Genomic DNA, 16,082 nt, shown 5'->3' with positions numbered 1-16,082 from the left:
ACTTTACTTTGTTAAAGAAAAAATGCTAAAAGTGAAAATAAAATCCACACAAAGTTAACATTTAGCATTTACCTTGCCATGCTTAGGAATTCCATTTTTACTGGTAAAGTGGGAAATGGAAAGACTTTTCCCATGAATTCAGTAAGTCCACTTTTATTAAAACTTTATAACTAACCAAGGTCAGGATAGTTTTTCAAAGATAAATTAGTATAGGCCTGACCTAATATGTCCCTATGAAGTGTGGTAGGTAGTCACAGCAGCAGATGTCTGGTCTATTTCACACTGAATCTGGCTCAGCAGTGGGTAATGCTATCATTAATGCTCTAAGAGCCCACCCCTCAGATGATAATTAGGAAAGGACTCTTTTTTAAAAGTAACCATAATTATAGTGACACTCTCAATAGCCCTAATTATGGAAATTAGCTTCACATTAAATTCACCTGCCTGATAATATACAGTAAAAGTATTTCAGCTAAACTATGTTGTTTGTTAAAGCAGAAGTGCCTGAGGTTCAGCTATTTGACATATGAATAATGGAGTCATCATCTGCAGTTTCAACTCAGATGAAGACCTGGCATTAATATTTCTAAAGTCAGCATTATATATGTTTAGCATGAAAAATAGTTCTGTAGGCAAATAGCTAGAAGATTCCAAACCATACTATAGACCAGGCTTACCTACTAAGTTTTAACTCTATTAAACAATACCTTGACATCTACTGTTTTTAGCTGATATCCAGTGTTTTATTCTATTCAGATTACATAAGAATCTCTATAAGGAGGTAGTTTCTTTGTTCTTGTGCTAAAAAAAAAAAAACCCATGAATTTGATGTTAATAGTTTTATTCATTTTTTGATGCTGAGAAAAATGATAGAATTTGTAATCCCCAACATACTTCTCAAGATCCCGGAGAGAAAATGTGTACGCATACATCTATATAAACAACATACACATAGGCTCATACACACACACACACACACACACATATATATATATATATATATATACACACTCACTCACAAAATAGTTATGATAACATTTTTTATATACGTGTATTTCTATTTCACATAGAAAGGACTTGGAATCAAATATTTGTCTTTTAGACATCCCAGACATGCTATATTAATTAATAATCTGATATTCAATAAGTGGTAAAGATACTGGAAAAATGGAAAAAATGTCTATTGTCTCCATGGAAAGATAAAGAAAAATCTAAGGAAAATCTCTATGGCCCTTGTCGTCTCATTTTTCATTCTTTTCCTTGGTTTGGCTTATTCAGAATTACTCATTAAATATTCAGTGAAAATAAGGATTCTAAGATCATCCTTCTAGCATGCAAAAAGTCAACCACACAAATTAACTTTGCAAACTACTAAAGTGATCTCTCCTTCACTCTCATCCTTGTTACTCTAATGTTTGGAAGGGCTCTCCAACTCTGTAAGGTAAAAGCAGAAAGAGGACAGAGTGATTTATTTTCTCTTATTTCCCCACAAAATTCCAGCTAAAAATGGCAAATGAGGACAAAATCCTGCTACAAGTCATTGTTATGAAGGTGACTTCATTTTCATGAAAGTTGCAAATAGAGGGAATATATTAACTCTGTTTTGAACTTTAAGACAACTCTCTCTCTCTCTTCAACTGAAGTCCCAGTGGTAGAATTGAATGGTGGGAGATATCAGTCGTTTCAGTCCTCATTAAATTTTTGGCCAAAAGCCATTGAACTAAATTCAATAAGCTGAAGCCTTGGAATTTACATTAGTTCTTTAAACAAAGGCTTTTTTCCTAGACAATGAAGTTTTTGAGTACAATTCACTCTCCTAACTATAGATGGTTCACAGGGAGTTCATAGGGAAGAAATTAATTGGACATTTTATTGTTCTTTTCTCTCCTTCCCCCCTACCCAATTTATTAAGCATGTATTGATAGATGACCTCAAATATTACTATCCTTCATGTGTCAAAATTTAATTCAGTTGAAATTTACAAAATAGACACCGAATTGATCACATTAGGAGTTGATCCTGCTAAGAAAATCAATAAAACCATAATTGCTCATTGATCCCTGCCTCATAGTAGCTTGCAATCTTGGTCTTGTCTATTCAAGAGACTCTCCAATTGATCTATGATGAGACTTAAAAAGTAATCTAACCAGGGGGCTCTCTGGTGGCACAGGGGTTAAAGACAGCACTATCAAGCTATTGCCAGCCACTACAGCATGAGTTTGATCTGATCCCGGGGCCGGCCAGGGAGAAACCCACATGGCACAACAGACCTCTCCTGTCTTGCCTGCTGCTCCCCTCAGCAGTGTATTCCATAGATCTGTCTGTTCTGCTCCCCACTCTCTCTAGCGAATCCTCTCACCACCACCACCCACCGCTACCCCGCACGTCTGGCTTACACCCCAGTTCTGGCATGCATAAATAAATGAATAAATCTTTAAAAAAAGTAATCTAAAAATCTAACTCCATATATTACCTGGGGTTCACTTCCTAGCACAAAAAGAGTGTTGTACATAAGATTTTATGGACTTCTTTCTGGTTTTCCGTAAACATTTATCCTCAACGAGATCCTAAGAAGCAGCCTCAGGGATGCTCCCCTATGTCTGCCTCAATGAGTTATTGGGAGAGTGTCAAGGACCCAAGTGATGAGAGGCAGGGTCTAGAGGGGTCCTTCATCTGATACAGTAGAACAGCAGGAGTTGGGAGCAAGCAGGCAAATCCCAGGCTAGATATGGGGTGCTTCCCTCTCATGGCCCTCTAATGTTTTCACCATCTATCTGCAGCACAACTTCCCCCCACCCTCAGCAGCCTGATTAAAGCCAAGAGGCAGCAGGGGAGAGTGGCACATATGTTCTGCTATTAATATCTAATTAATTGACACAAGGAGCATAGCTTCTAGATACAGAAAAAGCAGCAGAATAGTGACAGCAAAGTGTGGTCCTTGACTATGGCCTTATCAGTCTAGAGAATCTCCTGGGGTATATTACAAACATTTCTGCAAAGAGCCTGGGGCTTTTTGGACAGCTGAGGTTGTATGATTTGCAGATGCAAAGACTTTCAGATTCTTTTTGTCAGAATTCTCTAGTGAGAACAAAATCTTAAAAAACAATAAATTAAAATTTTAGTGCTAATAAAAGAGGAACACCAGACACATTTGGTATATGTGTCATCCATCTCCTTACCCCACAGCAGAATGCCTGGCATTATTGGTGCTGTTGTGTCCAAATTCTCTTGCTATCCCATGTTAGCATAGAAGAAGGAAGCAGAGTTGATAGATGCATACGTAAAGCAAATTAATGAATTTCCATTCTCTATGGATTCACATGCCTAATTGACTTTTTGAGTTTTCACTCAGAAGCACACTCATTATTTCATTGTGCAGGACAAGAAGTAGCCAACTGGTTATGGGTGTTGGGGAGCTTGGAGAGGGAAGAGGATGACTGCGAGGGCAGGAGAATGACTCAGTCCACTCACATTGTACTGGAAATGGTATCTTCTGAAACTGCATGTCAGATCCTTACTGATGCTGCAAGAAAATGACCCAAGCCTTTTTAAAGTTGCCCGCTTTGCTGAAGTTGATAGAGCTTCAGAGCATTCATTGGCGACTTCCCAGAGCTCAATGGCCACTACTCAGTTTATTTAGTTCTTGCAGGGCTTTTTTTTTTTTAATATTTATTTATGACTATAAGAACTGGGGTACAGGCCAGAGGTGTGTGTGGGGGGGGTGAGAGGATTCATCAGAGACAACGTGGGGAACAGAATAGGCAGACTGACTAAATTATGCTGCTGAGGGGAGCAGCGGGCAAGGCAGGAGAGGTCTGCTGTGCCATGTGTGTTGCTTCCTGGCTGGGTATCGAACTTGTGCCGTAGTGGCTGCGGACAGCCCCACTGTGCCACCAGGGAGGCCCTCTTGCAGGTCTTCTGTTAAAAGTCAGCCTCATTTTGGTTAACTTGACTTTATGGAATCCATGGATGGGGCAAGACTGCAAAGTAGCCACCTATGTGTAGGCTGTATTCTTACAATTTGTATTAAATTATATCTGCTGCCACTCTAAAAAGAAATACTCCGTTTTTTTTTCCTGGAATCTCCTCATAACATTATCACAAATATAGGAAAACCTTATACAGATCTGCCTTTCCTTTCAATAGGGTGGGGTGAAGGTGGAGAGGTCATCACGTAATTGATGAACAAATACGTATTCCATAACAATAATGGGCCTAGGAGACAGTGGGGATAGGAATTTAGGAAACATGAAGCTCCTCTCGGAAGCTGGCATTACAGATGAGGCCAGGCCATGCTGAGCTCCAGGTAAGGAGAGAGACGAGCGGGGGGACGTGGGTGAGGTGAGACCCATTACCAGAGCTGCCGCTAATGCGGCAGAGAGGGTCGGAGCTGATCTGAGACTCGAGATAAAGAAAACATTCCTAAGGTCAGTTTTTTTTCACCTGGTGAAAAAAATTTTCTTTGTGGCAAGAAAATTCCTGAGGGATGAAGAATAAAGGAAACGATCTTTTAACTACACAAAAAAGGATGTTTTTATGTCATGTAAATACTAGAGAGGATATTTGATTTCTTAAGAAAGGAAAATAAAAAGTGAGGCAGCTGCTGCTTAAATTACTAAGAACAAATGGAACTACAACCTTTTTAAAAGTTCTTTCTAAAATGAGTGACATTTTTCTTTCATCTCTTTCATAGACATTATGAATAAGCAAGAATCATCATGAATTTGAAAGAATATATCACCCCAATAAAAATATGAAAGGATGTAAAAGAATTAGCCAAATATAAACCATTGAGGGTTCTTATTGTCCTAATAAGTCAGCTTTTTTCTTTTTTTTTTTTAAAGATTTATTTATTTATTCGTACAAGCACTGGGTACAGTCAGAAGCACCAGAGGGTGAGAGAATTCACCAGAGCCAGAGCGGGGAACAGAACAGGCAGAAGGACTGAAGTACACTGCTTAGGGGAGCAGCGGGTGGCAAGAGAGGTCTGCGCACCATGTGGGACCCTCACCCAGTGGCAGGGGATTGAACCGGTGCTGCAGAGGCTGCAGGGATCTTCGCAACCCAGCGCTCAACCACTGTGCCACCAGGGGAGGCCCAAGTTAGCTTTTTTCTTAAGGGCTTCCATAGAAAACAAAGATTTTTCAATGTTACTAAAAGAAAATTCAATGTAAGTCTCTGTTTATAACCCACCTCTTTGATATTTCCATGGTAAGAGATCTACAGAGCATCATTTAATTTAGTTTCTTGACCCTAGATGAATATTTTAATCACCTGGGAACTTTCAAAGACTGTGCTCAGGCCTCACCTCAGATTAATTAGTAATATTTCAAAGTTCCACAGAGATGTTAATATGCCATTGGGGCTAAATTACATGCATGTACTTTTTTATCCTTTGATTATTATTTTATTTCTATAGCTTCATGTTTTGCAGTACTTTTTCAAAGACATTCTGTCTGACCCATGTTTTCATACTCTCACCGTTCTAGATTCTACATTGTATTAGTATCCCCTAATCTTGTGGTTGACTTTTACATTGTAACCCCTTCTCTTGAATTATTTTTATCAAAACTTTTCCTCTCTGGTTTACCTATACTACTAAATGTATGTTTATTTACACATGATTCCCACCCAGAATATAAATTGGTGCAGCCATTATGAAAAGTTCTCGAAAAACTAAAAATTTGGAAGAGTTCTCAAAAAACTAAAAATACCCACTTCTGGGTATTTACCCAAGAATACAAAAATACTAATTCAAAGAGGTATATTCACTCCCATGTTTACTGCAGCACTATTTACAAGATCCAGAAATTGGAAACAACCTAGGTGCCTGCTCATTGACAGATGATTAGATAAGTATGTGTGATGTATATACACAATGCAATACTATTTCACTATTTTAAAAAATGAAATCCTGCCATTTGCAACTACGTGGATGTTGAAGGAATTATGCTAAGTGAAGTGAGTCATATGGAGGAAGATAAATGCCAAATGTATGGGAAAGGATAGAATTAGACTTTTTGTGGTGAACTTAATATAATATGTGCAGATGTTGATTTATAATGATGTACACCTGAAGTCTATTTACTATAGACCAATGTTACTTCAATCAAAAAATATATAAAAACCCAATTACTCCCACCCAAACATTACTACAAGGCACATAGTAAAAAACAAGTGACAGTCTCTCGAGAGTAATTGGCTCCATAAATTCCTAGATGACATTGATGGCAGGGTTGTCTCACTAAATAATAGACTATTGATAAATCAAGTTGACTTATATGGAATTTCAATTTTAAAATGTTAAGCATATTGATTCCAAACATAAACTGATCTTAGCCTGGATCTGCTATAGCAATATACTATTTCAAACAAATGAATAATTTTGTTAAAACAAAGAAGCTTTCTCAGCAGTTGCCTTGGTTTTAGTTCTACTGACATCATGGCACAGAATCTATGCAGGTGCGATAGAAATTCTCTACTTAAACATAATTTTAATTTTTTCCAAGCCTAGAAGAAAGAGTCAAGTCAATTGACATTTGCCAAATGCATGTGATGGTTTGGAGTTTGTGACCATAGCTCAATGGTGAGCAAATCCTATGAAAGTAAATTCCTCTGCAAAAGAATCTCTAGATCCATATATGTTGTCCCAGAACAGAAAAAATATTGGCCATTTCTGAAATACATTAATTTTCTTGTTTCAGATTCCCTTATAGAAAATGAATCATTGCAATCCAATCTCTGATCTTAGAATGATATTAGGCTCAAGTTTAAACCCAAACCACATGAACAGGTGAATTATTGAAACAAAGATAAAGAGATGAAATTTAAGTAGTGCTGTTAATGTACCTATCAGTGGTCTAAAAAGCATTGAAAAGAACAACAGACATTAGGGTCCAGACAATTATCTATAATTCAGAGCACAGAGTAGAACCACCCAACCAACGCAGAAATATGTAATCCTGGCAGGTTATTCAATCAGTCTATACCTCCCTTAAGTTTCTTAATGTTTTTCTTGTTTAATAATTCTCTTTAAAAAATGTATATATTAACATTTACCTTGTAAGGCTCCTACCTTATAAGGAGGAAATAATAGAGTACACAAACACACAGTGCCTGGGAGTGTCTGACTTTAAATGCACAGACACACAGAAAAGACATCTCTTTTAATGTAAGTACACAAATCTCTACATCTCTTTATTAAGCCATGTGTAGCTATACAAATATATACACAAGAAAAATACTCAACAAGAAAAAAAAACTCACCTTATTCTTATGCCTCATCTTTCTTGAAGTGGGAAACACTATCCCTAAACAGGAGAGGGGTGTGGAACAGTGATAAACTCTTACCATCAGTATTATAATCCCCTCAGATTTTCCAAGAATGATGAACTAGTTGAGGAGAAAACAACCTTCACCAGTTAGACCTGTGATATTCTAAACTATTAAATTCAATTTGAGGACCACAAAATCCCTTTTCAGGGATTAGCTTGACTGGGTGCTCTAATTATTAATGATTATTATTTTTTTCTTTGATTAGTTGGCTAAATAATATGTCCACTCAGGACATATTATATATTTTTAAACTTTTATTTATTTTTATTTATTTTCCTGTAGAAGGACTAGGGTGCAGGCCAGAGTTATGGGGGGTAAGAGCATTTAACAGAGACAAAACGGGGAGCAGAACAGGTGGATTTACTGAAATACACTGCTAAGGGGAGCAGCAGGCGAGACAGGAGAGGTCTGCTGCACAATATGTGGGTTAGCTCCCGGGCCAGGGATGGAACTCAGGCTGTAGGGGTGATAGCGATGAGACTTAACCACCAGGTAGGCCCAAGACGTATTATTTTGAGCTCCAAATAATCCAATTTGTCAAATGGCTTCAATATATTAATAATTTACCAATGAGTACAAAATTTCCCCTTCACTTTCATTTGGGGATGTGTTACCACTATAATTCACACTTGGGCAACATCATAATTGCTCTCCTCTAACTTAAAAGGAAATCACTTTTTAGAGTTTCTGAGAAATGCCTGAGACATCAAGGTATTTCTTGAGTAGGCATTTCTGGCAAGTAGGAGACTTAGATGCCCTCCAATCAATAATATTTTTAAAAAATTTTTTAAAGATTTATTTATTTATTTATACAAGAAACAGGGTACAGGCCAGATGTGTGGGAGGGTGAGAGGATTCACCAGAGACAGAGCAGGGAACAGAACAGGCAGCCTGATGAAATACACTGCTGAGGGAAGCAGCGGGGGAGACAGGAGAGTTCTGCTATGCCATGTGGGACCCTTGCTGGTCAGTCGGGATCGAACCTGCACTGCAGAGGTTGCAGACAGCTTCACAGCACTGCGCTCAACAGCCTGCGCCACCAGGGAGGCCCTTGATAATATTTAATGCTACGATTCTATGCAAAGTGCAAGACTTGAATTTAGTGCAGTGCTCGGTGGTGGGTATTTATTAATGATTGCTAGACTTATTGACCAAAGTATTCATAAAATTATTTTGAGATCAACATGAGAATAAATAGTTCAAGGATTTGAGACTTGCAAAGGTGAGAAAATGGAGTCACAGAAAATAATGTAAGAGGAACAGTAATAGGTACAAAGTTATACCACAATTCAGGGGAGAACATAGGAGTGGAATGTGGGTCTTTGAAAACCAAGACAGATACCCTGGTCAGCCATACAAGATGAATTGGAGAGCAAGGATCCATATTAAATTCATAGCCAGGTGAAGAAACTTGCACTAGAGTAAAAACTATAACCTATTATTACCAAGCCCTTTTCCTCCTCCTTATCTGAAAATAGACTTGAGATTAAGTAACCTAAGAAAATACTCTATTGCCTGTGCTCTCTCAGTTGATTTTGAACAGAAAATTTAGCTTTTTTTAAATTTATCTAATGGGAACATTTCAGAGTTTGCAAGATGTAGATAATTAAAGCCACCAAGTAAAATATCTTAGTTGTTTAATAGCTTGGCATTATATTTGACTTTATAAAAATGAGTTTAGGTCAGGTATATTTGTTGAAACAACGAAAATCAATACTATGTGTAACATACATTCCACCAGAGGAAAATACATCTAAACTTATTTGCCACATAATAACAAAGCATCCACCCAATGTAAAACATAAAATATTCTTACTTTATGGAGCAACTTTAGTATAGACATTTTATATAAATTATCTCATTAATTATAAAACAGGCTAAGAGAAAAGTAGATAACAAATAAGTAACTTACCCAGGTTCCATACCAGTAAAATATGAAGTTATATTCAATTCAATTATGTCTCACTTTACACTCTCTGCTCTCAGCCATGTCCTAAGATCAACACCTTGTCACAGGTGTCTAATATTCAAAAGGTTGTAGAAGACAAACATTTAAATGTCTACTATAACTAATAAAATAAAATGGATGATAATTGAATTAAGTCATATCAGATGATCATGACAAGACAGACTCCAAAAGAATAAAGTATTTAAAGAATGAACAACTGGTATTCAAAAGTGACCTATACTGTGAATTTTAAGTCAGAGTTCTAAAATTATGTTCAGGCAGACTTTTAAAATAAGAGACAGATTTATTTGTAAAATATTTAATATGGGGAAGTTAAAAGTCACCGAATGCAGTGTCTTTCTAAAATAAGACTTCCAACAGAATGCCCAACACATGGTCAGACTTTGGCAACTTACACTCCTAAATTCCTGTTATATCTTTGACACCTACCATATATTAGCTAATCAAAGACAGGTCACCCCAACTATGATCAAGTCAGTTTGGGCCTCCCTGGTGGCGCAAGGGGTTAAGATGCAACCTATGAGGCTGTCCGCAGCCACTGCAGCACCAGTTCAATCCCTGGCCAGCCAGGGAGTAACCCACATGGCGCAGCAGACCTCTCCTGACTTGCCCGCTGCAACCCTCAGCAGTGTATTTCAGCTGATCTGCCTGTTCTGTTCTCCACTCTATCTCTGATGAATCCTCTCACCCCCCCAAAACTCTGGCCTGTACCCCAGTTCTTGTATGCATAAATGAATAAATCTTTTTAAAAAATGATCAACTTGGTTTAAGTTCTCCCCAACCCCTTTTGTGATTGAATGTTTCCTTAACAATATACTCCATTAACACCCAACATGTGTTTCAAATTCTTTTAGCCCCCAGATTTTGCTTGGTACAATTTTTACTTTGCTTGTTTTATTTCATATACTCTTTCCATTATAAAATAGGCTTTTATTGTGCATCAACTAAATCGGGGCCTCAAACTTCTGAGGATGCATAAAGTTTTATATATGGGCTGTACAGAGCTTACATTCTAGTTGGAGAGGGAGGTTGTGCATTAAAAACTCCAATAACCATGGAAAAGTGCTACAGAAAAAGTTTTAAGGAAGACACCCTTTGAGAGACCTTGCAGAATAGACAAAAGTTAGATAAAAGAAAAGAACTGAAAAATAAAAATTTTAATCCTTAAATATTTAATTCAAATAAGCATTCTTTATTCTAATTCTATGAATACTAAAACAGAAGATGCAGCAGCAAGATGAAAAGGGAAGTTAAAATATGATTTGGAAGGGAGAAGCCAAATCAACTCATTTCCTTCCTGGCCCATCACTTTTCCCCTATTCTACATCATTTCATTTTCTTGCAAATTTTTTAAATAAACTGTCACTTCTAATAAATAAACTATGTTTATTTCTAACAAATTAAACAGCAAGTCATGCACAAAGTCTTTTATTCCTTATTTTTAAGAAACCCACAAAAGTTGGGCTCAGAACTGGAGTTAATTGAATAATATTCTCTACCTGACAAGCATAAGGATCAAGCCTGAAGAAGTGGTTTAGAAAAGTTCACTCAGATAGAATAAGTCCAACAGGGCACATAGACACAGACTCCAACAAAGATTCCATTTATAGGACATTATGCTAGAATTAGTGTCAACTTCCCTTCAACACAACCAGAGATGGCAGGAACAGGGACAGAACGATCATAGAAAAAGCCTGTCCGAATTCTTCCTTTTAGGATATAGGTATAGACACAAACATACACACTTAAGAACACCAAGAAGCTCGAAGCAAACTAAGCAATGTTTTTCTCTGGATCTACAAACCACTGGAGTGACAGCAGATGAGAAGAGATGGCTTTATTTCTTATCATGTGGGCAGAGACAATAGTTACAATGTACAGCTCAAACAAGAAGAGCAAAGTGAATACAAACTTCCCAAAGAGAGCTGATAAATCTCACAGACCTCTACAAAAAAATCAGCTCTGCCTTCCCTGAGTAGAAATGGTGTGAACAAGAGCAAGGAAGGGAAGGGCAGGTTCAAGGCACTGGAAATGATAGGAAGACGAAGTTCGGCAGCTGCAGCTGCAGCAGAAAGAAGTAAATTGTTCAGGGAGTGACAGCTCTAGGAATCCCACTTTCAAATGGAAATGGCGTTTGCAAAATACCTGAAAGAAATCAGTATTCAGCATGTTTGTCCCAGAAGAGATGGAAATGTGCAAAAGTGCTGAAGGATTACAAAGATCATAAACAGAAAGAACAAAACTATGAAGACTGCAGTTCACACTAACAAGAGGCTGAATAGGGTGATACAAATAGCACTGGAAAGTTCTTCTCTTCCAGGCCTTCCTCCACATTTATAAAATTAAAACATTGACCTAGCCAATCCCTAAAATTTCTTTATTAAGATTCTATGAATTCTGTGAAATTCTACAATGGAATCTGCAAAGTAAACATGGTCATATAGGTAATAGCAACAATACTTACCTGTAGAAACACATGAACAATTAAGAAGAGAACTTTCAATGCTACCCAGGGGATCCCAACCTACAAGCAATATTCATGCCAACCCATACTCACTCCACCTCTCTAACCCATATTTTAAATAAATTGTTAAGAAATTTACCATGTACCATGTCTGTAGATACATTGATGAATCTATGATTTCACAGCATCCATTACCCTAATTACTCACTGAATCCTCCCATGTCTTACATTGCCCCAAATCAGATCCCAGCACAGAAAGCACATTCTACAAGGCCTGATATGATCTGGCCCTTGGCTTTCTCTTCAATGTCCCCCCGCTCCTTCCTCCTTCTGGTTCACTCCATCACTGGGCTTATTCTTGTACTTGAGTGTGTCAAGTTCATCCTCACCTTTGTACCTTTTCCTGGCTATTATTTCTGTTTGCATAGTCTTCACCTGCTAGTCACATATCCAGTATTCGCATCATGTAAGGTACATTCTAAATCTCCCTTAATCAAAAGCCAGCCCTGATCTACCCCCCATGAATCATTTCATAACACTGCTCTGGTATTTCCTTCAGGGTGTTTAGCTTTCTTTGAAATTATTTACACTTATACACTTACTTTCTGTTTTTCTCTACTAGATCATTGGTTAAATAAAAGCATAAATGTGATCTGTTTAGTGATTTCTTGTACCTAGCAGGTGCTCAAAAAATGATTGTTAAATGAATGATTAAACTTCCATTTAATTATTAATATCTCCATTATACTATGGAAGAAATCTCAGAGAAAATGTTTAGTGACTTGCTTGAGTGAACACCTCTAGTGAATCATATAAGATCAGAACGTGGAACTTTGAATAATCTTTCAACTCGAATTAGTTTCTAAACTTCTGGAGTGTTCTATCCAATTGAAGCAACCGTTTATCTCTTTTTGTAATCAGAGTTAAACTTCCCAACCTATTGGTAACTCCACTTTGTGCATAAAAGGATTTATTTTCAAGCATGTGGTAGAGGAGGGAGTGAAGTAACAGGCCAAGTTATCTAAGCAAAGAAGGGAGAAAGTATTACAAAAACTGAAAGTCAGACATTTTGTGTTGCATTTAAAAAAGGAAAAGTGGTCAAGGGAAAATTGAGGAACATAATTTGAGAAGTGAATATATTTCATTGGCAGTCATTGAAATAATAGTAATGGATTTTGAAATTCTATATTCAGTGAGGTACTGAAACATTTGAAAGCATGGGCTCTAAATCTTGGATCTGAGTCCCTTTTCTGTCATCCTCCGCCTTCTCACTATGACCTTGTGACCAGTCTGTGCCTTGGCTGTCAACAGGGGCTACTATAGCACACCTAATGAAGATTAAATGAGTTCATGCCCAGAGTCTGGCAGAGAGTAGCATCAGCATGTGTCAGTGATTGTTATTCTCATTGTTATTCTCATTGTTATTCTCACAGTGAGATCTCATGTTGCCAAAGATATCAGTTGTTTAATCTTCAGTTGGAGCTTACGTCACTGTAAACTATCTCCGTGGCTATCCATCTTTCACTCATATCACCACATCTACCCAAATGCAAGTGCTCATAAAATTCCCTGACAACTGTACTCATGTGGCTTAGAGAATCCAAATAGACTTCTATACACATTTCTAAACTCCCATTTCCACCAGCCAGTGCCTTCAAACATTTGGCTTCTTATTAGCCTGACTCTTATGGACTAATATCTAGGTTTTGCTTTCTACAGTGCTCTCTTTCAGCTAGCCCCTCTCATCTCTTTGCTCTTGCTCCTTGCTGTGCATCATAAGGGCCATTCTGGACAACTTGGGTCTAATAATCTGCTCTTCTATCTCTCTAGACAGGAACATAACACCATAAATACTACAACAAAGCATCCTTTACACCATGCAGTTTTTAAAAAACTGAGATTTTATTACCACTTCTACGTCACTGAGCCAATATTTCTTACTTGGAAAAAAGTGAACATAACTTGAGTCTGCACTGTGAATTCTTATCCTGTTCTTTAGATCAGATTCATAAATAATATCTTCTTTGCATTTTCACTTTATAACAACACAATTCATTAGTCATAAAACAATTTTCCAACAATTTCTTCCACATCTCCTCTGCCTCCTTAAAGCTCTATATGCTAAAATGAATTTCAATATATTTGGAAGCTATAAAAGGCCTCTGTGATCTTGGCTATGAAGTGTCTTGCTCTTTCTATATATTCAAACATTTCCAACTCAGCAACTTTTACAAGATTACTTTCAAAGGTAAATTTTAGCTAGGTGTTTCCAAAAAAGCAAGGATACATGAACTGAAATATTAGCATGTGTTACTTGCATTACACTCTTATTTTTATTAAGAAAATATTTGTTTAAACAAATAATTCTGCTTTGAAAATTAGTTACCTAAGTAGCATATTCCTTAAAAAATTCTAGCTTCCCATAACTCTGCTTGCTATGCTGTCTTCACAGAAGCATCAGTTTATCAACCCAAGTATTTCATCTTGAAAAATGAGGAAATACTTTTAATAAGGACATAAATTAAAATTACTAACAGAAAATAGCTATATTTCAAAATGCTCCCCCCATGTGTGAATATCTCATAAAATAGATATCAGGGTTCCTGGATACCAGTCCCACTGTATTCCAACTTTGGCTTACCTAGGCAGATATACTAAAATCAGAAAAAGCACAAAGAGGAGTATAGCCAACATGTAAAGCAAAACTCTCCCCAGTAACTTTTACTTGTCCTTTTAAAAGAGCATTATCAAACTTACCTCTAAAATACCTAAATCTAGTCAGAATGAGCTACAATGCTGACATCACTGATGTTCAATGCTAAAATTAGCACTGCCAGGTCGCTAGGGACACGCAACAATACATTTCCACCAGAACTAAGATCAGCCTCTGATGAGGGACTGGAAGGAAGTGAGATACTATAAACAAGTTTGAGATTCTCTTCTATACTATCAATTTGCATTTTCTCTAGCTAAGCATGAGAGTTCTCCATACTTCAGTAAAAGCCACAATCAGCAAAAAGTATTGCTCTCCCTTAGTGAGGGTGGCACAAGCTTCATAACTAGAAATAACTTGAAACAGTCACCCACTGATGACCACAGAGACAAGTAGGAGAAGCAGGGAGAGGGTTTCAGCTTGGAGCGTTCACCTGTAAGACTCTCATTGTCCATGCAATGCATGTTACTTATGCCATAGGAGTGAGTCAGAGACAGGGACTGCCTGTGATAGAAACAGGAGGCATCAGTCTCGAGGCAGCATGGTGGGTTCATCACAGATGACACATGTTTGGGCTACAGAAACACCAGTGGATCTACTAGTACCAGACACCTATAACCAGACATTCAAGTGAGCACTCATTCATCCTTCATTAAACACCTAGAGAGCGCCTTCTAGCCGCCAACTAGTTCAACCTTATAACTGCCTTGAAGGTTGTCAGGTGGCATTACTTTATCCATCCGATATGAAAGCAAAACTTAAGACTCACATTAAATGGCCTGTCCAATGTCACACACACCCAGTTAGTGTCTAAACCAGGCAACTTTGATGTATTCCTTCAAACCTGTCTCAGTCCTTTAAACTCATGGGGCACTATGTGAATATTAGGTGATGATAATTATATTTTCTTTCTATAATGACATCCTTTACATTGTTCTTACTCAAATAATTTCTTGATTCAACATTTCCTGAATCCTTAATAGAGCTGTGGGTGAATTTAACATACACAGCTATTTAAAAGTCAAATTTGTTACAGGTAAGAACAAATTTTCTTTGACAATGACAGTGGAGTCAGCCTTTTAGGTTTTGTTTCAAAAGATTTCAGTGTCACTATTAATCTAGGTGATCATATGGAATCTCAAGCCTCTAAGACTCTCTTTCCAAGATCCAGAGATGTGTAAATGAGTTCAGAGGCTGCTAACAGTTCTTCTGCTTGTGATCTTGAACCTAGCCTTGCAGTACCACCCTTAAAGACCCACACAGTCACTCAGACCAATGAGTAGAGTCACATTTTGTCAGGATTTGGGGAAACTGGTGCAACATGTAATGATGGGAGGGTGGGAAACATATCCTCCAAAAGAATTATAAGGTTTTACCAATTTACAATGGCAGAAACCTGAGCAGTATATATGTGAATGGATTCTAAGCCATTAAACCAAGGAGTGTGAAATTTAACAATGGGTGGGGTTGAATTTACTGATAGTTCATTGTTAGAAATTCTGGATTTTATGAGCTAGTTCTAGCAGTTGGAACGGCCTATAGCAATTTGCTTGGTGGGGTTAAGAGACCAGCACTTTCTTAGCATAGTGCAAAGGAAGAAA

Source organism: Talpa occidentalis, unplaced genomic scaffold, assembly GCF_014898055.3.
Source record: "Talpa occidentalis isolate TD23 unplaced genomic scaffold, MPIMG_talOcc4v2.1 talOcc4.11, whole genome shotgun sequence".
Lineage (NCBI taxonomy): Eukaryota > Metazoa > Chordata > Mammalia > Eulipotyphla > Talpidae > Talpa > Talpa occidentalis.
Note: the sequence above shows the minus strand (reverse complement) of the source record.